The sequence below is a fragment of the Scyliorhinus canicula genome, chromosome 1 (genome assembly GCF_902713615.1).
Source record: "Scyliorhinus canicula chromosome 1, sScyCan1.1, whole genome shotgun sequence".
Classification (NCBI taxonomy): Eukaryota; Metazoa; Chordata; class Chondrichthyes; order Carcharhiniformes; family Scyliorhinidae; genus Scyliorhinus; species Scyliorhinus canicula.
This window is the reverse complement of record NC_052146.1, coordinates 267,264,379-267,288,697: the sequence shown is the minus strand read 5'-3', so window position 1 is coordinate 267,288,697 and position 24,319 is coordinate 267,264,379. Positions and strand designations below refer to the sequence as shown.

The 24,319-nt window shown below is 51.4% G+C and overlaps 1 long non-coding RNA gene across 1 annotated transcript; it reads right to left on the bottom strand.

Annotated features, from left to right (window-relative positions):
• Nucleotides 1–4,611: 4,611 nt before the first annotated feature.
• LOC119978051 lies at nt 4,612–12,304 on the bottom strand. The gene is made up of 3 exons (XR_005463360.1): nt 12,203–12,304; nt 4,959–5,074; nt 4,612–4,778 (listed from the first exon to the last, which is right to left on the bottom strand). It is a non-coding gene; the product is annotated as an uncharacterized LOC119978051 (long non-coding RNA).
• Nucleotides 12,305–24,319: the final 12,015 nt, after the last annotated feature.

The following is a 24,319-nucleotide window of genomic DNA, read 5'->3' as shown; positions in this document are numbered from 1 at the left end:
TTCTTAAGAGGTCAAGAAGTCCGTGACTGATCCGCTAGGGCACCATACTCTCATATTAAAATTATACTGTTGCATAATTATGGAGATCTTGGGGTCATAGTGTTCCGAAACCACTGCGACCAGCTCATCAAAGGATTTGGTGTCCGATGCAGCTGGATAAGTCACTTTATGATCCCAAATGTCTGGGCCCTGCAGGCAGTCAGGAGGAGAACCATAGGACGGTCTTCTGCCAAAATCCCGTTTCCTTGGAAAACATAACTCATGCGCTCCACACACTGGTTCTAATCGTCCAAGCCTGTGTCAAGGATTCCAATTTCCTGAATGTGGTGAATGTATTGTACCAATAATCCACCAGTGTATTTGTATCTGTGCTGTTGCCCTTGTATTTGTATCTGTGCTATGCTGTTGCCCTTGTGGGCTTCTTCTATGGGCCATTGTATGGCATTATCCATAGGGGAACATGTTGGGGCCTGTATGGGCTCCGCCCATGGCTCCTTCCCTTGAAGGGAGGTATAAAGAGCAGTTGACCTGTAGGCGGTTCTCAGTATTGGTTCAGTCACAGGCAGGCACTGTTCTAAGTTAAAGCCACGGTTCACTTCTACTCATGTCTCGCGTAAATTGATGGTCGCATCACTGAATAATGCTATCTTAAATTGTTGCGATGTTACGTCCCAAACAGAAACTTCCAGCAGCCAGGCGTTTCTACGATCGAATCCAGAGTTTCTTTTAATCTCTGTCGGCAGTTTAGAAACTTGAGGAAGCAGGCGAAAATTGAACATTAATTTATTTTAACTATGTACAAAGTTCTGCTCAAGGCAGCATCTTGCTCCCAGTACAATCCTTCCTGGGAGGACTAGTCTGTCTCGGGCCTGCTTTGGGCCAGTTTTTAAATCAGTACATAATGAGCCTCAGGCAGATGGACTCTGCCTCCTATCCAGGAAGCTCATACTCCCCGACTCCCACAGGAAGGTCCCCATGGTCCTCGTGGGGGTTATGACAGCCGGGAAAATTTAGATTACCTGCAAGAAGAGTGAAAACGGTGCCACGTGGCAGAGAGTATGCTCCAAGGTTCTTTGAAGTAACATTGAAGGCCTTGCTGCAGGGGAAGTATGAGAGGAGAGAGCTCCTTTACATACAAGGGCCGAGGTCACCCTCTGGAGAAACTGATCAAGGCAGTGGGAGCAGATACTGTCACGTTCATGCAATCTCCGCTTGGTGCCATAGAAGTGCCCATTGCTGCCATGTGCGGATACCATTTCTCAAATGGGCTTGTAGGTTCTTACAGCTGTCAAGCAATCTGTTGTTCCAACAGCTTACCAGGATTGTTGAGGTGCCACCCTGTAGGACTGACAGTAGTTCCATGGCACACAAACTGGCTGTTCTCTCTCAGCACAATAAAATACCTCCTCCCACTGCCATGCCACCAATGCCCCTTTTTTTGGACTGTCAACCAACCAGCCCTGCCTATGCCAAGCTGGTGGAGTGCCAGGAAAGGCTGCCAGGTGAGTGACGGGGTATGGTGTGTTGAGCAGCGTTCAGAGGCTGCTGGTGTGTATATGAGAAGTAACGTGAGGATGCATTTACTCACACTGACCACCCCTGTGAGGACATTGCACTTCTGGTGCTGCAACCAGGTACTCCTTGGGGCCAGACTGTGGGCACTGACCTCCCCTGCAACATGCCTGCACTCTGTTCTGAGGCTGGTATGTGAGGACCTCCTACATGCCCAGGGTATACTCCCTCCCTCTTAAAGTCCACCTGGCTCATCAGAGTCTTCAAGGCAGTATCATTAATGAAGGGCAGTACCCTTCATTGTGGCTACACCACATTGATTGTGAGCAATACTACAGGACTCCCCAGCTGAGTGCAGAGGACTTTAGTAAAGAAGCGCTGTTGGATCCGCTCAACCAGACACCACAACCCTACAAACTAGCCAGCTTGATCTGAATGGGCATGATTGATAAACCCTGTGTTCAAAAAGCACCGTTGACCAATTTGTACCCTGTTTCCTGCACACTCCACAACTGGTTTTTAACTTTCACACTTTGGTTATTTTTTAATCATGCAGATGACCAGTCCAACAATATGCAGTGTCACAATAACAAAGGGAAAACATTGAATTAAGTCCAAAAATTTTGAACTCTAAATAAGGGCCGGGATTTTCCCCTACCTGGCAGGGCGGGGGGTCCCGGTGGGACGGAGTGGCATCAACCACTCCGGCGTCGGGCCTCCCCAAAGGTGCGGAATTCTCTGTACCTTTAGGGGCTAGGCCCGCGCCGGAGTAGTTTCCGCTCCGCCGGCCGGCGCAAACGGCCTTTGGCGCCCCGCCAGCCGGGGCTGAAAGGCCTTCGCCGGCCCCTGAAGTCCGCGCATGCGCCGGAGCGTCAGCGGCTGCTGACGTCATACCGGCGCATGCGCAGGGGAGGGGGTCTCTTCCGCCCCCACCATGGTGAAGGCCATGGCGGGGCGGAAGAAAAAGAGTGTCCCCACGGCACAGGCCCGCCCGCCGATCGGTGGGCCCCGATTGTGGGCCAGGCCACCGTGGGGTCACCCCCCGGGTCAGATCCCCTCGCGCTCCCCCCAAGGGCCTGTCAGCGGCGGGACTTCGGCCCATCGCGGGCCGGAGAATCGCCGCAGGGGGCCCGCCGACCGGTGCGATTCCCGCCCCCGCCAAATCTTGGAGAATTCAGGACACGGCGGGGGCGGCATTGACGCCGGCCCCGGGCGATTCTCCAACCCCCAAGGGAGTCGGAGAATTCCACCCAAGTGTTTTTTAAAAAAGAAATGGCCATAAAGCCAAGGACGCGTGAGGATGTAAAGTCAGTCACTGGTTGAATTGCTTTTGGGTGATAATCTGAGAAACAATGAAACCATCCTGTTTCCAGCCAAAGATACTTCTGAAGCGTACAGAAACTAATTACTATGTCTGGTGGAGACAATGGGAGATAATGGGGAATGTGTGTAATTTCATCAAGAGGTATTCTGTGCATGGTGTCCAGATGGATTTGTGGATTCACCTTCCAGGAATGTACAAAGACTGTGATAAAGGTCACCTGAAAAGCTGCTGTGTGTGTGTCTGTGTATGTGTGTGTGTGTAACAGTGCTGAACTGTCAGAACTTGCGTGACACAGAAGCAAACAGCCAGCCAGCAGCTGCAGCACCCCCAAACTTGTAAAAACCGGTTGCAGGTATATATCTATATCTCTCTGATTGTTGAAGTAAGAAAAGTCAGCGAAGACCACAGCGGAAAGAGAATCAGGGAAGCTTCTCCGCCACGCTGCAGGAATCTTGAAAATAACCATTTCCCTGCTGTAGGCAGCACTACTGGAATTGCAGCGGCTGCAACATTCAATCATCTACTCCTCATGAGCAAGGGCTATTTTGTATGCCTTCTATCCACTCACTTACTTTGGTCGCTGTTCTTAATTTCTAATCAGTATGAATGTATGTACAGTATGTGTTTTATCATTTTCTTGCATTCGTCATTAATCAGCAAGAAAGGCTGGTTAAAGTGGCTCCCTTTAAAACATAAATATTAGGTGATGGAAGAGGCATCTGTGAAGGGAGGGATATTTTTTATATTAATCAGCAGAGGGGGTTAAATAAAGAAAGGGAGTCAGATCATTACTCTTCACCCGGGCCATAACAATCTGGGGTTATCTCAGCTAGACAATAACAAATTGAGGGATCTCGCCTGAGTTAATAAATTTGGGGAGCCTCACCTTTGGGGACTGGACATAATGGCAGCATACAATAATCACACATGAGATGCAACAAGAACGGTACATTCTTGGTGCTAAAATCACCTCTGTTGGATATTATACCTTGCAACTGATCACAGGAAAGAGAGAAACATTTGCATTTCTAATTGTACCAGTGGAGGAAACTCCTTTCCTAGGCGGCAGCCCCTGTAGCCCTGCGCCATCTTGCGTCGGGCCCGGCGCGTTGAAGGAGGCCACTCCGCATGCGTGCCTTGGTGCCGGCGCCACTGCGCATGTCCTCGTTGGCACCGGCGCAATTGCGCATGCGCGGATCCTGCGGCGCACAGTTTGCGCCGGGATCTGCAGCTGGAGCGCCATGCTGGCCCCCTGTAGGGGCCAGGATTAGACGTGGGAGTGGCTCGTTCACGCCGTCGTAAAAGGCAATGGCATTCTTACTTCAACAAGGCGATGGCATTTACAACGGCGTGGACACTCTGCCGCGGGATTGGAGAATCCCGCCACATGGTGGCGATTTCCAAGAGGCGATCAACCATGTTGTCCGCATGGGTCTCATGGGGATTACTGCACCACTCCAGCGATTTAGGCTGACATTACAGTGCAGTACTGAGAGGGTACTGCAATGTTGGAGCTGGCATCTTTCTACCCAGAAGTCAGGCAGACAGAAAATATCCCACAGCACTTTTGAAAGAAGGGAAAGTGGGGCTTTCTCCAGGGTGTCCTGGCCAATTGCTATTTTTAGGAGCTTGCTGAGTGTCTCCTATGGTTTCTAAAACAAGAGCCCTGAGGTGGTGAAAGACAAGATGGGGTGAATGTTCCCATCCTGCCCACCATGGGAATCATCGCGGGGGGGGGGGGGGGGGGGAGATAGAAAATCTGTCAGATCATTTAAAGGTCCGTTGACCTTGCGCAGGAATTTCCGATCTGTGGGTAGACTTGATTGGAAAATCCCGCCCCATATAAATGTGAGCCTTTCTTTTCTGAGGTGAAGACTGCTTTAGTTGACGGTGATGCCTTCTGTGGACCCTCATACAGCACTTGGAAGAGAACTGGCGACATCTTGGGAGAGAGGGGAAAATAGGGCAAATTGGATGAAAGAAAATAAATATTATTAGTTTGTCAAATGTTAAGAGGCTAGAAGTCAGTTCAGTAATTGTGCTGGAATCGCAACCGTGAGTGAAACTTGGGTGGCTTATTAATGTCAGGACAAACCGTGAATGAATTGCATTTTCAACTCACCAGAAGCAATTTATAATTCTATGAAATTCTTCAGAGATATTTTACTTTTTAAATAATCATTTCGACCTTTTTTTCAATTTTCCATATAGCACATGAGTGGAGACAGTGGAGACAACCTAAAAAGTGAATGAAAATGACAGTGTCATTAAGGTAATAAAGCAAGTTCCTGCTCAATGAAGCATCATAACTTGCTGAAATTCTGACCCAGCCAGACTCTTCCTCTCCTGAGGGGATTTTCCTTTTGTTTTCGAATCTGATTGTCAAGACACAACAAAGGCTTCGCTCCAACTGTGTCCTTCTTTTTTTTAAAAATCAAAACGCTTTTTAAACTGATGAAATATGTTAACTTAAACTTGCTCATTGCAGTGTAACAAGTTAGGATGGTTGTCTTTGATAATGCACTTTATTAGCAAACTCTCATGTTCTTTGCCGTCTCCTTAGCTCTTTACATAACTATTTGGCTTTGAGCTTTCACTACTGAGCTACCTCCCAAGAACTCAATCAGTTTCTCCAGTGTTTCATTGAGCTGATTAGACTTCCTCAGCTTAGGTCTTTGGTCTTCAGTGAGCTCAGGTAGTTTCGTGATTTTGGTTGTGCATGTGGAGGTGGGGGTGGAGAGGGGTAGTGAGGGCAGCAGATTGAAGCTGCTGTAACTGTTATATGACCTGACCCTCCCCTTCCTCCTATCATCATCATTGAGTGTGACGAGGAGGAACAATAAACTGCTCTGCTCCTCCCCTCGCTTCTTTTTTATGACCATCTTCCTTCCTCTTGTGCTCCTCTATTGATGTGGCGGATGTTCAGGAAGCTTTGACTTCTGTCAACTTCGAAGGCTGATGGTGTATCCTCCTCAGATTGGGTTGCCCTCAGAGATTTGTCACCGGTTTCCACCTAATCCATAATGACACACAAGCTGTGATCCTAACCATCTAAACCATCCAAACCCCGATCGCACATGATTGCACCAGAGAGGATGTGGGGGGAGGGGGGGGGGGGGGTTCACCAGGATGTTGCTTGGGAGGATGAAGAGAGGCTGGATACGCTCAGGTTATTTTCTTTGGATCAGAAAAGGCTGAGGGGGACCTGATTGAGGTGTACAAGATTGTGAGGGACCTGGACAGGGTGGATAGGAAACAGCTGTTCCCCTTAGTTGAAGGGCCAATAACAAGGGAGCATAATTTTAAGGTGAAAGGTAGGAGGTTTAAAGGGGATTTGAGGGAAATAAATTTCACCTCGAAGGTGAAGAGAATGTGGGATGGTAGTTGAGGCAGGACGCCTCACAATCTTTAAAAGGTACTTGGATGAGTACTTGTAATATCATAACATTCAAGGCTATGGGCCAAATGTTAGGAACTTGGATTGTGGTCATTTTTTATTCGTGCAGGCTTGATAGGCCGAAGGGCCTCTTCTGGACGGTATGATTCTATGATTCAGTGAAAACTGGGATCAATCAAGGCTGTGTCGTTGCATCAATTCTCTTCTGCATTTTCTTCAGCGCAATATTGCACCTCATTTTCAGCAAGTTACTCACAGGCATGGAGATAATCCGCAGTACAGATGAAAAACTGTTCAATCTACACTGACTTCAATCCAAAAGCAGAACTATTCCAATCTCAGTCATTCAGCTCTAGTATGCAGATGGTGATTACGTACACGCTCTCTCAGAAACTGAACTTCAGGTAATTGTCGACAACTTCTCCAAAGCATATGAGTAAATGAAACTTGAACACCTGTAAAACTAAGGTCCTCTTCCAAACAGTGCCCACAGCACAATACCGCCCCCAGTAACTTCAGATCAATGACGAGATCCTGCAAAATATAGACTTATGAGAGCATACTCTCATAAGAAGACAGATACGGATGACAAAGTTCATCATTACCTCCAATGTGCCAGCTCAGCCCTTGACAAACTGAAGTAAAGTGTTTTTGAGGACCAAGATCTCAAATTTGAGGTCATGGTTTACCGGCAGCAATAATTCCTGTGTTCTCATATGCTTCAGAGACTTGGAGGCCCCTGAAAGAACTGGAAAAGTACCATTTGGGGTGCCTTCACAAGATCCTTCAAATCCAGTGGTGAGAAAGATGGTCCAATAGCATCATCTTCTAGTAGCATCATCCAGAGAGATAAGGACCCCGGAAGTGTAGAAGAGTTTAGCTTAGACAGGCAGCATGGTGGGCCAGGCTTGGAGGGCCGAAGGGCCTGTTCCTGTGCTATACTTTTCTTTGTTCTTTCAAGTCATTTAAAAAAAAAAATCCCTACAGTGTAGCCATTCGGCCCATCGATTCTGCACTGTTCCTCTGAAAGAGCGCCATACCTAGGTCCAATCCCCCATCCTATTCCCGTAACCCCACCTCGAGGCAATTTAGCATGGCAAATCCACCAAACCTGCACATCTTTGTATTGCGGGAGGAATGTGGACCACCCCTGAAAGAAACCCATACAGACACAGGGAGAATGTACAAACTCCACACAGACAGTCACCCGAGGTCGGAATGGAACCTGGGTCTCAGTGCTAACCACTGTGACGCCGTGCCGTCCCTTACCAAGTTTTGCCCAGTACCGAGGCACTAATCACTGAAAACCAGCTCCACTGGGCAGGATTCATCATTTGTATGTGTGACACCGGACTCCCAAAGCAACTGCTCCATCCACAACTTGGTCGCGGCAGGAGACTCCAGAGGGACAATGGAAACACTTTTGGGATATTGTCAAAGCATTTATTTTTATTATTCTTACACGGGATGTGTATATCGCTGGCTTGGCCAGCATTTATTGCCCATCACTAATTGCCCTGGAGAAGGTGATGGTGAGTTGCCTTCTTGAACCGCTGCAGTCCACGTGGTGCAGGTATACCCACTGTGCTGTTCTGGAGGGAATTCCAGGCTTTTAACCCAGAGACAATGAGGGAACGACAAAATAGTTCCAAGACACAATGGTGTCTTTTGGAGAGGTGTTTGCAGGTGGTGGTGTTCCCAAGCATCAGTTGCTCTTGTTCCTCTTTGTGGTAGAGGTAATGGGTGTGGATGATGCTGTCGTAGAAGGTTTGGTGCGTTGCTGCAGTGCATCTTGTTGATGGTATTCACTGCTGTCTCTGTGCTTCAGTGGTGGAAGGATGAATGAATGGGGCGCCATTCAAGTAGGCTGTTTTGTTCTGCATGGTGTCAAGCTTCTTGAATGTTGTTGGAGCTGCACATATCCAGGCAAGTGGAGAATATGCCATCACAATCTTGACTTGTGTCTTGTAGATAGTGAGCAGGCTTTGGAGAGTCAGGAGATGAGTTATGCACCACAGAATCGTCAGCTTCTGAACTGCTCTTGTAGCCATAGTATTCATATGGCTAGTCCAGTTCGGTTTCTAGTTAGTGGTTCCCCCCAGGATATTGAGTGGGTGATTCAGCGATGGTAATGTCCATATCAGGGGAGAGAGCATTGGATTCTCTCTTGTTGGAGATGGTCATTGCCTGGAACTTGTGTGGCACGAATGCAACTTGCCACTTATCAACCCAAGTCGGAATGTTTTTCAGATGTTGCTGCATATGATAATTGACTGCTTCAGTATCTGAGGAGTCATGAATGGTGCTGAATAGTGTGCAATCATCCATAGTGAACTCTCCATTTCTGACCTTATGATGGAGGGCAGGTAGGGGCAGCACAGTGGTGCAGTGGCTGGCACTGCCTTCTCATGACACCGAGGTCCCAGTTTCGATCCCGGCTCTGGGTCACTGTCTGTGTGGAGTTTGCACATTCTCCCCATGGGTCTCATCCCCACAACCCAAAGATGTTCAGGGTAGGCAGATTGGCCACGCTAAATTGCCCCTCAATTGGAAAAAATTAATTGGGTACTCTAAATTTTTTTAAAATGGAGGGCAGGTCTTTGATGAAGCAGCTAAATATGGTTATGCCTGGAATGCCAGCCTGAGGAACTACTGTAGCGATGTCCTGGGACTGAGATGGTTGACATCCAACAACTGCAACCTTCCTTTGTGCCAGGTATGACTCAAACCAGTGGAAGGATTACCCCCCCCCCTGATTCCATTGACTCCAGTTTTGCTACAGTTCTTTGATGCCACACCCAGTCAAATGCTGTATTGATGTCAAGGGCAGCACGCTCATCGCACTTCTGAAGAGGTCAAACCTACCTGCCAACAAATTGTTGTCCCTAGCTTTTTTGTAATATGTCTTTAAGGGCTAGCAGCACCCCATCGCTAGAAGGGAAGTGGTGTCAGGTTAACCAGCCTCAGTTTCACTTTTGCCTGTGAGCAGAACACAATATGCACAGCTCTGCTGCTGATATCTTCAATCTTTCTATCCATGTCTTTGTGAACTCTTGTGCATCGTCTAAATAAATGAACCCACAGTGTGTTTATGAGTGATTAGTGCCCTTATATCAGCATAAAGACACAGGGTGGGATTCTCCCATTCGACGGCAGAGTGTCTGCGCCGTTGGAAACGCCGTCGCGTTTCAGAACGACGTGAACGGGCCGCTGGGAGTACCGAATCTGGCCCCTACAGAGGGCCAGCATGGCGCTGGAGAGGTGCACGCCGCTCCAGCCTCCCATTCCAGCGTGAACTGTGCACTGTGCCAACCCGCGCATGACCGGTGGCCTCCCTCAACATGCCGGCCCCGACGCAGCATAGGCGTGGGAGTTCAGGGGCCGGCGTGTAAGAAAATAGGCCCAGGGAGCGAGAGGCCGGCCCGCCAATTGGTGGGCCCCGATCGCGGATCAGGCCTCATCGGAGGCACCCCCGGGGTCGGAGCCCCCTCCCTCCCCCGCAGGCCGCCCCCACGACCTTGCGCGCAGAGTTCCCGCCAGCTGCGACCAGGTGTGGACGGCGCCGGCGGGACTCTGCCTTTTTAGAGCGGCCGCTTGGCCCATCCGGGCCAGAGAATTGGCGGCCCGGCCGCATAGAGCGGTTCGTGACTGTGCCGCGCCAGAATTGGTGCCGGTTCTCCGCTCCGAGGAGAATTGCGTGCCGCCGTTGGGGTGGCGTGGTGCAGTTGCGGGGATTCTCCGGCCCGGCGCGGGGCTGGGAGAATCCCGCCCACAACATTTGTAACTGAGCAAAATGGAGAAGTCTCATTTGGGATTGCACTGAACATATCGAGTGACTTTGTTGGGAATGTGCAGAGGCAAAGTCGAGATGTCGGAGAGATTACACAAACCTTAAAACAATCGAGTTACACAACCCCTTCAAGCGACACCTACCCCGCGTATGGCAGAGTCTGCAGATCACCCATTGGATTTACCAACCACCTCAGAACCAATCAAATAGGAGTGGAAGGAAGTCTCCTCATTCATAAGGCATTGCCTAGGAAGAAGGAGGTGGATGCACAGGAAAGGTGGATTGAATGTAAGAATGAGTAGGTATTATCTTCTTAGTGTTAGCGGACAGATACAGAGAGTGGAAACTTCATTGTCTCTGGTCTATTGGTTCTTATGGATGCCAAGGCTGCAGTGTATCTGCTCGGGTGCAAACCTGCTGCTCGGAATATACGGGCAGTCTCAGCAGCTGCCATGGCACAAGCACATGGGTGCTCAAGACATGCATGACCTTATCCTCATAGGGAACGTGGGAATGCAATGTGGGTAACACACTTAAAGAATGTTACCAACGCCTTGGAGAGGATGCAGACAGGGGCTGGAATCATCCAGCCATTCACGCCGGCAGGATTATCTGACCGTGCTGTCGCCTGACCCCTACCGCACATTCCCAAGCGGCAGGGGGTGCAAACAATGGGAAACCCCGATTAAAGCGGTGGGACCAGAAGATCTTGTCATCGGCCAATGGTGGGCTGCCTCCATGAAACACACCACGGGGGGCACGGAAAATCCAGCCCAGGGCTTTTTCTTAGGGAAGAGGGATAAGAGACTACTTCAGCTATGTGGCAAGATTGAAGAAGCCAGGATTGGTCTCCTTACAGCAGAGAAGGTTAAGGGGAGACCTATAGAAGTATTCAAAATTATGAGGAGTTTTGGCAAAGCTATCAGGGGAAGATTGGCTCTTCTGGAAAGTGGGACAGTAACCAGAGGTCATAGATTAAAAATAATCAGCAAATGGACACGTGGAGAAAAGCAAGTTTTTTCACACTTTGTTATGATCTGGAAAGCCCAATGGTGGATGCATGTTGCATAGAAACTGTCAAAAGGCAATTGAACAGGGGAAGCTTGGTGCCGCACTGGGTTAACCCTGCAGCCTCACGGCGCCGAGGTCCCAGGTTCGATCCTGGCTCCCGGTCACTGTCCGTGTGGAGTTTGCACATTCTCCCCATGTTTGCCTGGGTCTTATCCCCACGCTAAATTGCCCCTTAATTAGAAAAAATGAATTGAGTACACTAAATTTTAAAAAAACTAAATAAATAAATTTCGAGTACCCAATTAATTTTATCCAATTAAGGGGCAATTTAACTTGGCCAATCCACCTAACCTGCACATCTTTGGGTTGTAGGGGCGAAACCCATGCAAACACGGGGAGAATGTGCAAACTCCACACGGACAGTGACCCAGAGCCGGGATCAAACCTGGGACTTCGGCGCCGTGGGGCAGCAGTGCTAATCACTGTGCCACCATACTGCCCTCTCCGGCATTGTCACCATGTCTCATCTCCGCTTGTGGAGACCAGTAGTGATTAGCGCTGGCTTCACGCTGAGCCGGGCGGGAGAATTTCAGGAGCCGGGAGAAAATGGCATAAAACTGTTGCTGCATTTTTAAATGAAGATTTAAATATGCTAATCTGTGAACCGGGTTCCGTCTGTTGGGAGGGCCTGGGAACATCGCCAACTGCTTGGTGCCCGGTACAAATCCTGCTTCAGGGCTCACCCAGTATTTTCCCGACATAGCGGGATTTGTGCCGAGCGCAACGCGGCCGGTAAATCACCACCGGAATTATTATTAACCTCAAAAAAAAATTAAAACTGGGGAGAAAGACAAAACAATAGGAAAAGTAAAATTAAATAAGCATTAACCTGATAGTAACTGTCCTAAAATATAATCTCCCGGAATGAAACTTCAGCAAAAAGCCACAATTTTAACCGAGTGTAGGCGTTTTTATGTGGTGCCAAATGCATCACACAGAGACTTAAAGAAGGCCGGCATTGTTTGCAATGGTTCTGGCAGAGGTTCAAATTTTTTTCTGAGTGTCAGGAAATCCTTTTGCTAATCCATCAGAGAAAGTTTGAAAAAATGTTGCTTCCAGATAAAAAAAAGAGCAGAGTTTGAAGTGAACAGAGTATCAGTTTTCCTACCTTCATCATCATACCTTTAGAATGACCCAGTTCAGAGTTCAGTAGAATAATATGTGGCAGAAGCAACTGGAGAGTCTATGCGGTCACATGTTTCAATAGATGTCGAGTCAGTAATTGAATAGACCCTTGTAGTTGTAAATTTGTTTAACTAGAAGATGAGATTATACTGTCTGTTCATGACGTAAATCCCATGATTTCAGTTAAGCTTTTAAGAAATAAAAACTCCCTTGGATATTTTTGTGATGAATTTACTTGTCCGTCAATAAAACCACGGAAAAAAACCAAGGGGCGAATTCTTTGTTTGAGAGATGAAGTACTGATGCCGGGACTGAATTGCGAGTGCTATACATGGATGAAAAAGGTGCCAGTCCACCCGTGCGATTCAGGTCCTGTTAATGGACTAGTACTGGCTCCAGGTAGAAGACATACAATTCCAATCCATGCCGAACATCACCCCAGCCAAGTTGATGGCATTGTTTACGCTGGAGCATGCCCATCCCATTGATGGGTCACCTGGCGCCAGAGTGTACCTAGGGGGGTGGCCTGAGGGGGGGGAGGGGGGTGCCATATGACCCGTGATGCTAAGTTCCCGTGTACAGTCAGCCAGCGGCATGTGCAGCCGCATGGGCGGCCTTGCAGGCTGCAGCAATGGCAGTCCATGCCCGGCCACCCCAACCCCAAATCCCACCTCCTAGCTGCCCCTCACTAATCCCCCCCCCCCCCCCACCCCCCCCACCCCGGCTCTGGCAGACGCCCCACCCCCCCGGCCAGCAACACAACTGCCAGCACACTATAGCGATGTTGGACACCGTTTGTACCCCTTCCCATGCCCTCAGTAACTGCGCGCCGTTTTCCAAATTTTAAATACCAGAAGTGAACCTCGTCGTCGGTAATTCCTCCTGGCGGAGGTGGAACATCGCGGAAGGTCCGGAAAATATCGGGTCTTGGCCCATTAATGATATGCCAACGGCCTTTACTGCACAATTTGCATGCCCATGCCGGTGTGTGGCGTAGAACGCATTCATGCCGCTGTCGAGAGACCAAAACATGGCATTCCAATTGGTGCTTGGCACCAACCTCGGTTTTCAGCTAATGCCAAATTCTCCGCCCAATCATATTTCACGATTCTGGCGCGGCTGACGGAGAATCCTGCCGCATGTTCCCTTACCTCTGTCATTTTCACATCCTCCCCGTGTCTGCGTGGGTTTCCTCCGGGTGCTCCGGTTTCCTCCCACAGTCCAAAGATGTGCGGGTTAGGTGGAGAGGCCATGCTAAATTGCCCTTTGTGTCCAAAAAAGTTAGTTGGGGTTACGGGGACAGGTGGAGGTGTGGTGGTGAGGTGGAGGTGCGGGTTTAGATAGGGTGCTCTTTCCAAGGGCCAGTGCAGACTCAATGGGTCGAATGGCTTCCTTCCGCACTGTAAATTCTATGATTCTGCTTTTATGTCTTTCCAGAGCCAATTATCTTCATTTTCCTTCTTACTCTCTCAAGCTCTTTTCCTTCCCTCCTTTCCACAGGACACATTAGCCCCCACAACTCTTCCTTCGTCTCTCATAGTTATGCACTAGCCAGGGCTGGTGAGTGGGGAGTGGGAAACTAAAAAACTCTCAAAAACCCTCAAACATTGTCGAGCTTGCTGGGGGGTGGCTGCCTGGGCCGAGGGGAGTAGTGGGGAATAAGTTGGGTTGCCCCCCCCCCCCTCGGGATCAGGGTGGTGGAGCTCAGACTGCCATTCCTGCAGCGGTGATTTAAACACACGCTCTGGTGCAGAGGCCTCACCAATGAGCCCCGCCCATCAGGATCATGAGTAGTCTCCTCCTGGTGAGGCTGGCAGTGCTGTCACTTCATCCCAGGTACTGTTCGCGAGGGCGGGCTTACGTCTGTAGCCCATCCTGGGAAAGAGGGTGTTCATCCCCTCCTCATTGACACTGAGCAATGGGCCACTTCAGTCTCCCGAAATCGGGGGGGGGGGGGGGGGGGGGTTGAGGTTGGAGCGGGGCATATATGGGGGGAGTGGGGCAGGTCTTCCCTGACTTATCTTTATGACTGCAATTAGTGTGTAATGAGTGGAGCGCTTAAAAGCTGTTCCAGCTTGCCAGGGAATTGCTTCCAATTCACACTGACAGGGTGCTGGTCCACTTGTCCTGAATTGCAGAATGAAAAGCGCCCAACAGGAAAGCGAATCTCGCGCTGTTCAGTTCCGGCGGGAGGACTTTGGGTGGGATTGTCTATTTTTGAGACTAAGGGCGGGATTCTCGGTCCGCGTTCGCCCGGCGAGCGGTGAATCCCGCCCGAGGTCAATGGATTTTTCTATTCTATGTGGCTCGCCCGTGGCGTTCTTGCTGGGAAAATCCAGCCCCAAGTATTGACGCTGACGCAGAATTCATGGACTTTCGCGACAGCAAAACTGGAGCCGAACCTGGATCGATTCAGCAACTGTGGAGGGGCTAGCACCGGCACGACGTGGAACACAATCGATTCCAACACAAAACAGTGCGGGATTCGCCAGGTCCGTGATTGACACTCGGAGGCTGACAAGCTGCAGCCGGGTGCTCCGGCTTCCTCCCACAAGTTCCGAAAGATGAGCTGTTAGGTGAATTAGACATTCTGAATTCTTCCTCTGTGTACCCGAACAGGCGCCGGAATGTGGCGACTAGGGGTTTTTCACAGTAACTTCATTGCAGTGTTAATGTAAGCCTATTTGTGACAATAAAGTTTATTGTTATTATACACATTATACACATTACAATCCCCACACACACTCGTCCCAGCCAACAAGATGGCACTGGTTGTGCCGGAGCGCGCCCATACAGTTGATGAGTCGGCTGAGGCCAGAGCTGGGCCGACACCTATACGACCTGTGGCCCTGAGTTCACAGTGGGCTATCAGCAGTGTGCGCAGCTTCATGGCTGCCTTTCTGGCTGTGGCAATGGTGTTCCGTACCCGTCCACCTCGATCCCACAATCAGCGCCGGCCCCAGGGTTGCTGGCGCCCCGGGCAAGCTGAACTTCGGCGCCCTTCGGGGGGGGGGGGGGGGGGGGCGAGGGGGGGGGCGGGGACGAGGTGGGGGGGCTGAGGGGGGGGGGCGGCGGACCGAGGGGGGGCGGAGGGAGCCGCCCTGGGGGAGGGCGGCCACCGCGCATGCGCTGGTTGGCACCGGCCCAACTGCGCATGCGCGGGATCCGAGTCTCTGGCTCCCCCTAGCACATGGCGCCCCGGGCGACTGCCCGAGTTGCCGGTACCTTGGGCCGGCCCTGCCCACAATCCACCTCCTGGCGACTTCCACGCTACTCCCCCGGCCTTGGCAGAAGCCCCCGGCTCAACTGTCAGTAGACTATGGCGATGTTGGGCACATTCCATGCCCCCTCTCTCTCCCTCAGCAGCCACAACGCTGGTTGCACGATTTGTAAAAGCACAAGTGAACCGCGCAATCGGAAACTCGGCCCACTGGGGTCAGAGCATAGCGGGGGCCCCGGAGATACCGGGTCGGCCCTGCTAATTTTATGCAAATCGTGTGTACTGCACGTGCGTTCCAGACCATATTGACGCTGCTTCAAGGTAACGGGGAATTTTGATTTGGTGTCAAATCAGTGCCCGAAGTGATTTTAACATCAGAACCTATTCTCTGCCCAATTGCGTTTCGTCACTTTGGCATCAGCCAACGGAGAATCCCACCCTTAGTCTCCCACAAAGAGAATCAAGCCCATTGCCTCAGTGTGCAAGTAGTGAATTCTAAGGAGGAAAACCAAAGGAAAGCACCTCACATGTTTTATACATGCTACCTTGTTGAAGGTGTCAGAGCTGTTTACTGTCACCCATGTGGGTCAGGAAATCACTTGACACTTAAGGGATGAATTCCTGTTGGAGAGATCCCACTCACCTGCCAAAACCCTACAAAAGTGGTATCTACATTGTGAATTTAAGATTTAGATTTATTGTCACGTTTACCGAGTTACAATGAAAAGGATTATTCTACATACGGTGCAGGCACATCGTTCCATACATGAAAATCATAGGACACACGATAAATCCACAATGTAAATACATAGACATAGAGATTGGGTGAGCATATGGAGTACGGTGCAATAACAGTCCAGAAGATGCGTAGAGAGATCAGTTCAATCCATAAGAGGGCCTTTCAAAGCCTGGTAACAGCGGGGAAGAAGCTGTTTTTGAATCTGTTAGTGCGTGTTCTCAGACTTTTGTATCTTCTGCCCAAAGGAACAGGTTGGAAGAGAGAATAACCCGGGTGGAAGGGGTCTTTGATTGCACTGCCCACTTTGGATTGGATTGGATTGGATTTGTTTATTGTCACGTGTACCAAGGTACAGTGAAAAGTATTTTTCTGCAAGCAGCTCAACAGATCATTCAGTACATGGGAAGAAAAGGGAATTAAACAGAATTCAAGAAAATACATGAGAATACATAATAGGGCAACACAATATATACAATGTACTATATAAGCATTGGCATCGGATGAAGCAGACATGGGTGTAGTGTTAATGAAGTCAGTCCATAAGAGGGTCATTTAGGAGTCTGGTGACAGTGGGGAAGAAGCTGTTTTTGAGTCTGTTCGTGCGTGTTCTCAGACTTCTGTATCTCCTGCCCGATGGAAGAAGTTGGAAAAGTGAGTAAGCCGGGTCGGAGGGATCCTTGATTATGCTGCCTGCTTTCCCCCGGCAGCGGGAGGTGTAGATGGAAGGAAGCGGGAGGTGGAGACAGAGTCAATGGATGGGAAGCGGTTTTGCGTGATGGACTGGGCTGTGTTCACCACTCTCTGTAGATCTTTACGGTCTTGGGCTGAGCAGTTGCCACAGCAGGCTGTGGTGCAGCCAGATAGGGTGCTTTCTATGGTGCATCTGTAAAAATTCATTAAGAGCCAATGTGGACGGGAGGCACAGTGGCGCAGTGGTTAGCACTGCTACCTAATGCCACCAAGAACCGGGTTTGATTCTGGCACCAGGTCACTGTGTGGAGTTTGCATATTCTCCCCATGTCTGCGTGGGTCTCACTCCTACAACCTAAAACATCTTGTGCAAGGTAGGTGGATTGGCCACACTAAATTGCCCCTTAACCGGAAAAAAAAAGCATTGGATACTCTAAATTTATTTTTTAAAAGAGGCAATGTGGACATGCCGAATTTCCTTAATTTCCTGAGGAAGTATAGGCGCTGTTATGCTTTCTTGGTCACAGTGTTGACGTGGATGGACTAGGACAGATTGTTGGTGATGTGTACACTTAGGAATTTGAAGCTGTCAACCATCTCCACCTTGGCACCATTGATTCAGACAGGGGTGTGTACGACACTTCACTTCCTGAAGTCAATGACCAACTCTTTAGTTTTGCTGACATTGAGGGAGAGATTGTTGGCGTCACACAGACTACTAGATTCTCTATCTCCCCCCTGTACTCTGACTCATCGTTGTTTGAGATCCGATCCACTGCGGTTGAGTCATCAGCAAACTTGTACATGGAGTTGGAGCAGATTTTGCCACAGTGATGTGTGTATCAGGAGTATAGTAGGGGGCTAATTAAGCAGTCTTACGGAGCCCCGGTTGAGGATTAACATGCAGGAGATGTCGTTATATTTCTTTACTGATTGTGGTCTATGGATCAGGAAATCGAGGATCCAGTGGCAGAGTGAGGAGCCAAGTCCTTGGTTTTGCAGTTTGGATATGAGCTTGGCTGGGATTATCGTGTTGAAGGCGGAGCTGTAGTCAATGAATAGGTGTCTGACATAGGAGTCTTTGTTGGCGAGATGCTCCAGGGATGATGCAGGGCCTGGGAGATAGTGACTGATATGGACAGTTGTGGCAGTGTACGAACTGCAGTGGATCAAGGCATTCTGGAATATGGAGTTGATGTGTGCCATGACTAACCTCTCCAAGCACATCATAATGATAGACGTCAAGGACACCGGAAGGTAGTCATTGAGGCACGTTGCCTGGTTCTTCTTTGGCACCAATATGATAGTGGTCTTCTAAGGGCAGTACGGTGGCACAGTGGTTAGCACTGTTGCCCCTCATGCCAAGGAGCCAGGTTCGAATCTGGCTCTGGGTCACTGTCCGTGTGGAGTTTGCATATTCTCCCCGTGTCTGTGTGGGTCTCACCCCCACAACCCGCAAAGATGTGCAGCGTAGGTGGATTGGCCATGCTAAATTGCCCATAATATGGGTACCCTAAATTTACAAGAAAAGATAGTGGTCTTCTTGAAGCAGGTGGGAACCTCGGAACGGAGTTGGGAGAGGTTGAAGGTGTCTGCAAACACACCTGCCAGTTGGTGCACGCTGGATCTAAGTGCACGACCAGGGTCTGCGTCAAGACCCATTGCTCTCCGTGGGTTCACTTTCAAGAAGGCCGACCTGAATTCTGAGGCTGTGACAATAGGTATGGGTGGGTCCGAGGGTGTTGGGGCAGGTGGCGACAGTTTGTTGGCTTCCTGCTCGAAATGAGCATAGAATGCATTGAGTTCATCAGGGAGGTGAGCTCTGTTGCCAGAGATTCTATTCAGCTTTGCTTTGTCGCCCATTATATTGTTTCAGATTTGTCACAATTGCCGAGAGCCCGTGTCGTTAGTCTGCGACTAGCTTATTCTGGTATTGTCTCTTGGCATCCCTGATGGCTTTGCGGAGGTGGTACCTATATTTCCTGTTTAGGTCAGGGTTGCCTGTCTTGAACGCCTCAGACCTGGGCTTCAGTAGAGAGTGGCTCTCCCGGTTAAACAATGGGTTTCCAGTTGGGGAACGTACGTACTACCTTCTTTGGCACGCAGTCTTTGGCACACTTACTGATGAAGTGACGGCGGCGGCATACACGTCTAGGTTAGCCGCTGATTTCTTAAATATGGACCAGTCCACTGACTCCAAGCAGTCGGGTAGCAGATCTTCTGTTGCCTCGGACAACCATTGCATAACCTTCTTAACCCGGGCTAGCCAGGGTTTCTGTGTATCTTCTGCTGGAGTTACAGCGGATTAGCGGGAGAAATGCAACAGAAACTCACTCCAATATGTAGGCAGCTTAAAAGAAGAGGCAAAATAATTTTAAAGAATCAATTGACAGAAGGAAGGCAGAGTCTCATATTCATAATCACAAAAGGGCAATTTATCAGCTACCCAAACTAATGTAATTGCAGGAGGTGCCAGCAGACAGCAGTTAGACTGATCTTTCTTCTGACTCGCCTGTGGGAATTGAGGCTAATTGTTGCATCCTTTACTTTGGTAATTCAGTACAAATCAGACATTCAATGTAAACGTTACAAATCTGTATGGATTAGGCTACACCGAGCAAAGAATTTACTCATTAAACACTGGGAGAGCTCTTCAGGGAATATAATTTCAATGTACAGTGGAGTTTCTTTGAAATTGAGATGTCTCTGAGATGATTTGACTGGCAATGCAAAATTGGATTTGAATCAAGCCTCTGTGGTAGACTTAGTAATCAAATACCCTGAGCTAGGCAGCTCAGCAGTACCTCAGGGCGCTATTGTGGATTGACCAGCCAATTTGGCCCATTTGTGAATTGACAGAATAGGTGACTGGTATCTGGCACTTGTCTCTAAATAATCCTGCAAACCGAAATGCTAACAAGTAAGGTGGCATTAGTGTACAAACAACAGGAAGCTTACTTTTTATATCTGAGTATATCTGGTTAAATTCCAGTAATACTACTGGACAGACTTTGGCTTGACTCAGTTTTGGCTCATGCCAAATCTACACCGAAACCCTCTAGAACTATGTAAGAGAAACGGGTTCCTATGAAAAGACACTGCGCTCTCTATATTACACAAACAGAAACTGGGTCTGTGTGAATTTCTCACCAGTTTGATTTGAGGATCGCTTGCACATGGTAAAGGGGGCTTTTCAGGACTGGCCAACAACAGAAAATAATGGTGAGAATTAACTGCATTCCGTCAACATCCAGCTTGTTTATTAGCATCCACCTAATGCCATACTCAGTTTGCAGTACAACACCTCTATCATTTTAAAGCATTCACTCTCACGATGATTAAAATACTCCCTTCCTGATGTGGGCTGGTTTTCCGAATAACAGGAAAAATAAAGAAGCAGCCAAGGAGCATGCTGCCTGGATGTTTTCCCACTTCCCCAATCGGTGCTCGTATGATAATTTCACATGCACTTTTCAACAAAATGCTTGCATGTGGAAACACTACCAAACACATGCATGCACCACCTCTGCATACTTGTATCACCATTTTTATTTCCTCTCACACTTTTCATACTGTTGGAAAAACACAGCCAGCTCGATTCTCTGGCATGGATTCTCCGAGCCTCCATGCGAAATGGCGCTCGGTGCTGGGGCAGAGAATGGAGCCTCAGACCTGCGATTGGGTCCGATGCCGGGACGCGATCCTCCGGCGACCGGAGAATCAGTGCCAGTCGTGCATGCGCGGTTGACGCGGCGCCGGTCGGGGGCCGTTGAAAGAGGCCCCCATGGCGATTCTCCGCGGTCAACCGGCCGAATTCCACTGTGTGGCTCCGCCATGTTGCACGGTGCTGCCGTGGAAGTGGCCGCCACGCGCATGCGCGGACGGCCGGCAGAACAGGGCTGTGTACGGCAGCTGGACCACCTCGGAGCACTCAGGCGCCGTGCTGACCCCCTCTGGGCTACAGAATCGCTGGGCCAAGAGGCCCGTGGACGCCGGCGTGAAACACTCTGGTGTTTACACCGGGGTCAACACTTAGCCGCATTTTTGGAGAATCCCGGCCTCTATTTCTGAGGCTAAGTATTGACGCTGGGGCAGGAATTGTGGGTCGGGATTCTCCAAGCTCACGTGAAAGAGTTAAAAATTGTGAGTAGGCGTATTTGTGCATTGGAAGGGAAATGCATTTATCCTACAAAGTTTCCTCACGCAAGCATTTAATTGAAAATGCCTATGAAACTACCCGACAAACTGGATCAGGGAGTGAGAAATGGGGCGGGATTCTCCGACCCCCCTGTCGGAGAATCGCCAGGAGGGTGGTGTAAACCCCGCACGGCCACCCCGCGATATTCTCCGGCCCCCCAAAAATCACGTCGATGTGAATAGCGCCGCGCGCCTCGGTGAATGTTAAGGACCAGCACGACGCAATGGGACCCGGGGCAGCCCCATTTCTCTGGGACGGATGGGCCGAAGTCCCACCAACGTGACCATGGGTCACGCCGGCATAAATCAACCTACCAATATAACGCCGTCAACCAGTTCGATGCCGGCCAGCGTGGAGGCAGCCGCCGGAGAAGTGACGGCACGGCCACAGGTGGTGGGCGGGGGGAGGGGGGGGGGGGAGGAACCGCAGGAGCCATTGGAGTGTGCCTGCCGGAGGGCGGGTCTGGGGAGGGGGGAGAGGCTGGGGGAGGGGCTGGAGAGAGGGGAGGGGTTGGGGGGTGGGGTTGGGGGGAGGGGCTGGGGGAGGGGCTGGAGGGAGGGGTTTGTGGAGGAGAGGAGGAGGATTGGGGAGGATGCATGCCGGGGAGGGGGGGGGAGGGGGTTGGGGAGGGTGCGTGCCGGGGAGGAGGGAGGGGGGAGGATGAGTGATGGAAAGGGTGCGTGCCGGGGAGGAGGGGTGGGATGTTGTGGAAGGTGCGTGCCGGGGAGGAGAGGGGGGGTCTGTTGTGGCGGGTGCGTTCTAGGGAGGAGAGGGTGGGGGGGGGTTGGGGAGGGTGCGTGTCGGGGATGAAGGGGGGGTGTTGGGGAGGGTGCTTGCCAGGGAGGAGAGGGGGGGCTGGGGAGGGCGCATGCCAGGGAGGAGAGGGGGAGGGTTTGAGGACGGTGCGTGCCGGCGAAGAGGGGGGGGGGCTGTCCACCTGGCCATGTGCCAGCTGGCAACAGTCGCGAGCATACAGCCCATGGAACCTGGCTGGGGGGGGTATGGGCAATGATGACATGTCGTCTATCACCACCCCCCCCCCCACCCCACCCTCACCCCCTGCAGCCGTTATGTTTGGCCATCACCCAGCGATGTTGGCCGCCGTAGTGGGAGCCGCACTTCTACATGTTGCCCTGGGGGAGCTGGAGCAGGAGCGTGCCAGGGAGGCGGCGGAGGCTGCCGCAGAGGAGCGTGTCGCAGGGAGGCAGGTGGCAGCCGCCCAGGCTGGAGGCCCGCCCGCCCGACAGGACGATGAGGAGGAGGAGCACGAGGAGGAGGAGGTGGTGGTGGTGCCACGGCGACAGAGACACCCGATGAGGCACCGTGTGTACCGGCCCCGCTCATCGTACCAGGACCTCACAGACCGGTCATGCAGGAGGAGACTCCGGATGAGCCGGAAAACCAATGCCCATATCTGCCACCTGGTGGCACTGGGGAGGACACCCTCTACCCCTGGCCGTCAAGGTTATGGTGACCTTGAACCTTTATGCCACGGGGTCATTCCAGGCACCGGGTAGGGACCTGTCCGGCATCTCGCAGGTGTTCGTGCACCAGTGCATCTCTGCAGTGACGGATGCCCTGTATGCCATTGCGGACCGCTACATACAGTTCGCAGCAGGCTTCACTGCCGTGGCCAGGATGCCCATGGTCCAGGGGGCGATCGATGGGATGCACGTCGCCGTGCGGCCACCTGCGGATAATAGGTCCGTGTAAACGAATAGGAAGGGGACCTATTCCATGAACATTCAGGTGGTCTGTGACCACCGCATGAGGATCCTGCACGTCTGCGCCCGGTACCCGGGCAGTGTACATGACTCATTCATATTGGCAGCAATGGTCAGGCAGATGGGCTGGACATGGACGGGAGGCTGCCCACCGTTACCGGCTGGGCCAGCGGGCACAGGGACAGGCTGATAGCCTCCCGGTTCACGGGCTAGGGGGGGCGTGGGAATCGCTGTGTATGGGCACAGACTGCACACTACAGCACCAGCCTACCATCCTCACCCCACCCAATACCAACAAGCATCACCCCACCCCCACGCACACCACCCCTCCATTGCACATCCACCTGCGGCACAACGGGCTAGGCTCACACGGTTGCCGGTGGAAGCGTGTCTATTGCAGGCCATGGAGGATGATGACAACCCGCTCTGCGATGAGCTCCTGGCTCTACATCGTTGGACAATGTCTGACCCATGGCCACAGTACCACCCTCCACCCGGACCATCCCTGCATGCGGCTGTGACACTGCAGCGCACGGTCCCGTCCTCTGCCCGGGGGGATGGCGAGGGCGACTCGGAGGGAGGGGGGGCACACTCACCTGAGGCCAACGTTCTATCACCCCTCACACACACACTGGCGCTCACTTCACACCACAACCCCGCACACATCGGACAGAGCACAAAGGCAGCTTCTGTAGGTGCGAAAGTGATTTTAATAATAAACAGTTCATACATGTGCCTTAGCCCCAGAACTAATCTGTGCCAACTTACTCAGTGTCTAATTGTTTGGCCTTACGGGCGCTGTGACTACGTCTAGGTGGTTCCCCAGACGGTACAGCAGAACTGGAGGTGGACTCCTGTGATTCCTGCCCTGTGACTAGGGACCCCTTTGGCAGTCCGTTTCCTGGGACGGCCCGGCCTGGATGGGCCAGGCTGCGCCCCGGGCGAGCAGGATGGCGAGCTGCCAGCCTGTCCTGCCCGTTACCCACCAAATGCACCTGGGATGGAAGGGGGGGAGTCCGAGGTGTCATGGTGTTTCGGGACCTCCCCTACAGGGGGACACCCCCTTGGGGTGCCCGATGGCACCCGGGCCTCTACATGGGTCGGGGATGCGAATGGACCGAGCACCCATCGCCCCCGCGACACCTGGCCCTGCCAGTCCTGGAGGCCCGCCCTGGTATCAACAAGGGTCTGCAAGTTTGCAGCCATGGAGCTCAGGGAGTTGGCCATCCCTGTCTGTGTCTGGGTGACGCCGGACAGCACCTGGGCAATGGCGCCGATGCCCTCAGCAATGGCCTGCAGAGACTGGGCCATGGCCTGCTGAGACTGGGCCATGGCCTGCAGAGACTGGGCCATTGCCTGCAGAGACTGGGCCATGGCCTGCTGAGACTGGCCATGGCCTGCTGAGACTGGGCCATGGCCTGCTGAGACTGGGCCATTGCCTGCTGAGTGTGGGCCACGGCGTTGAGCGACTCTGCAATCTGCTGCTGGCTCATGGCTGCCTGTGAGAGGGCAGCCATGTCCTGGGCCAT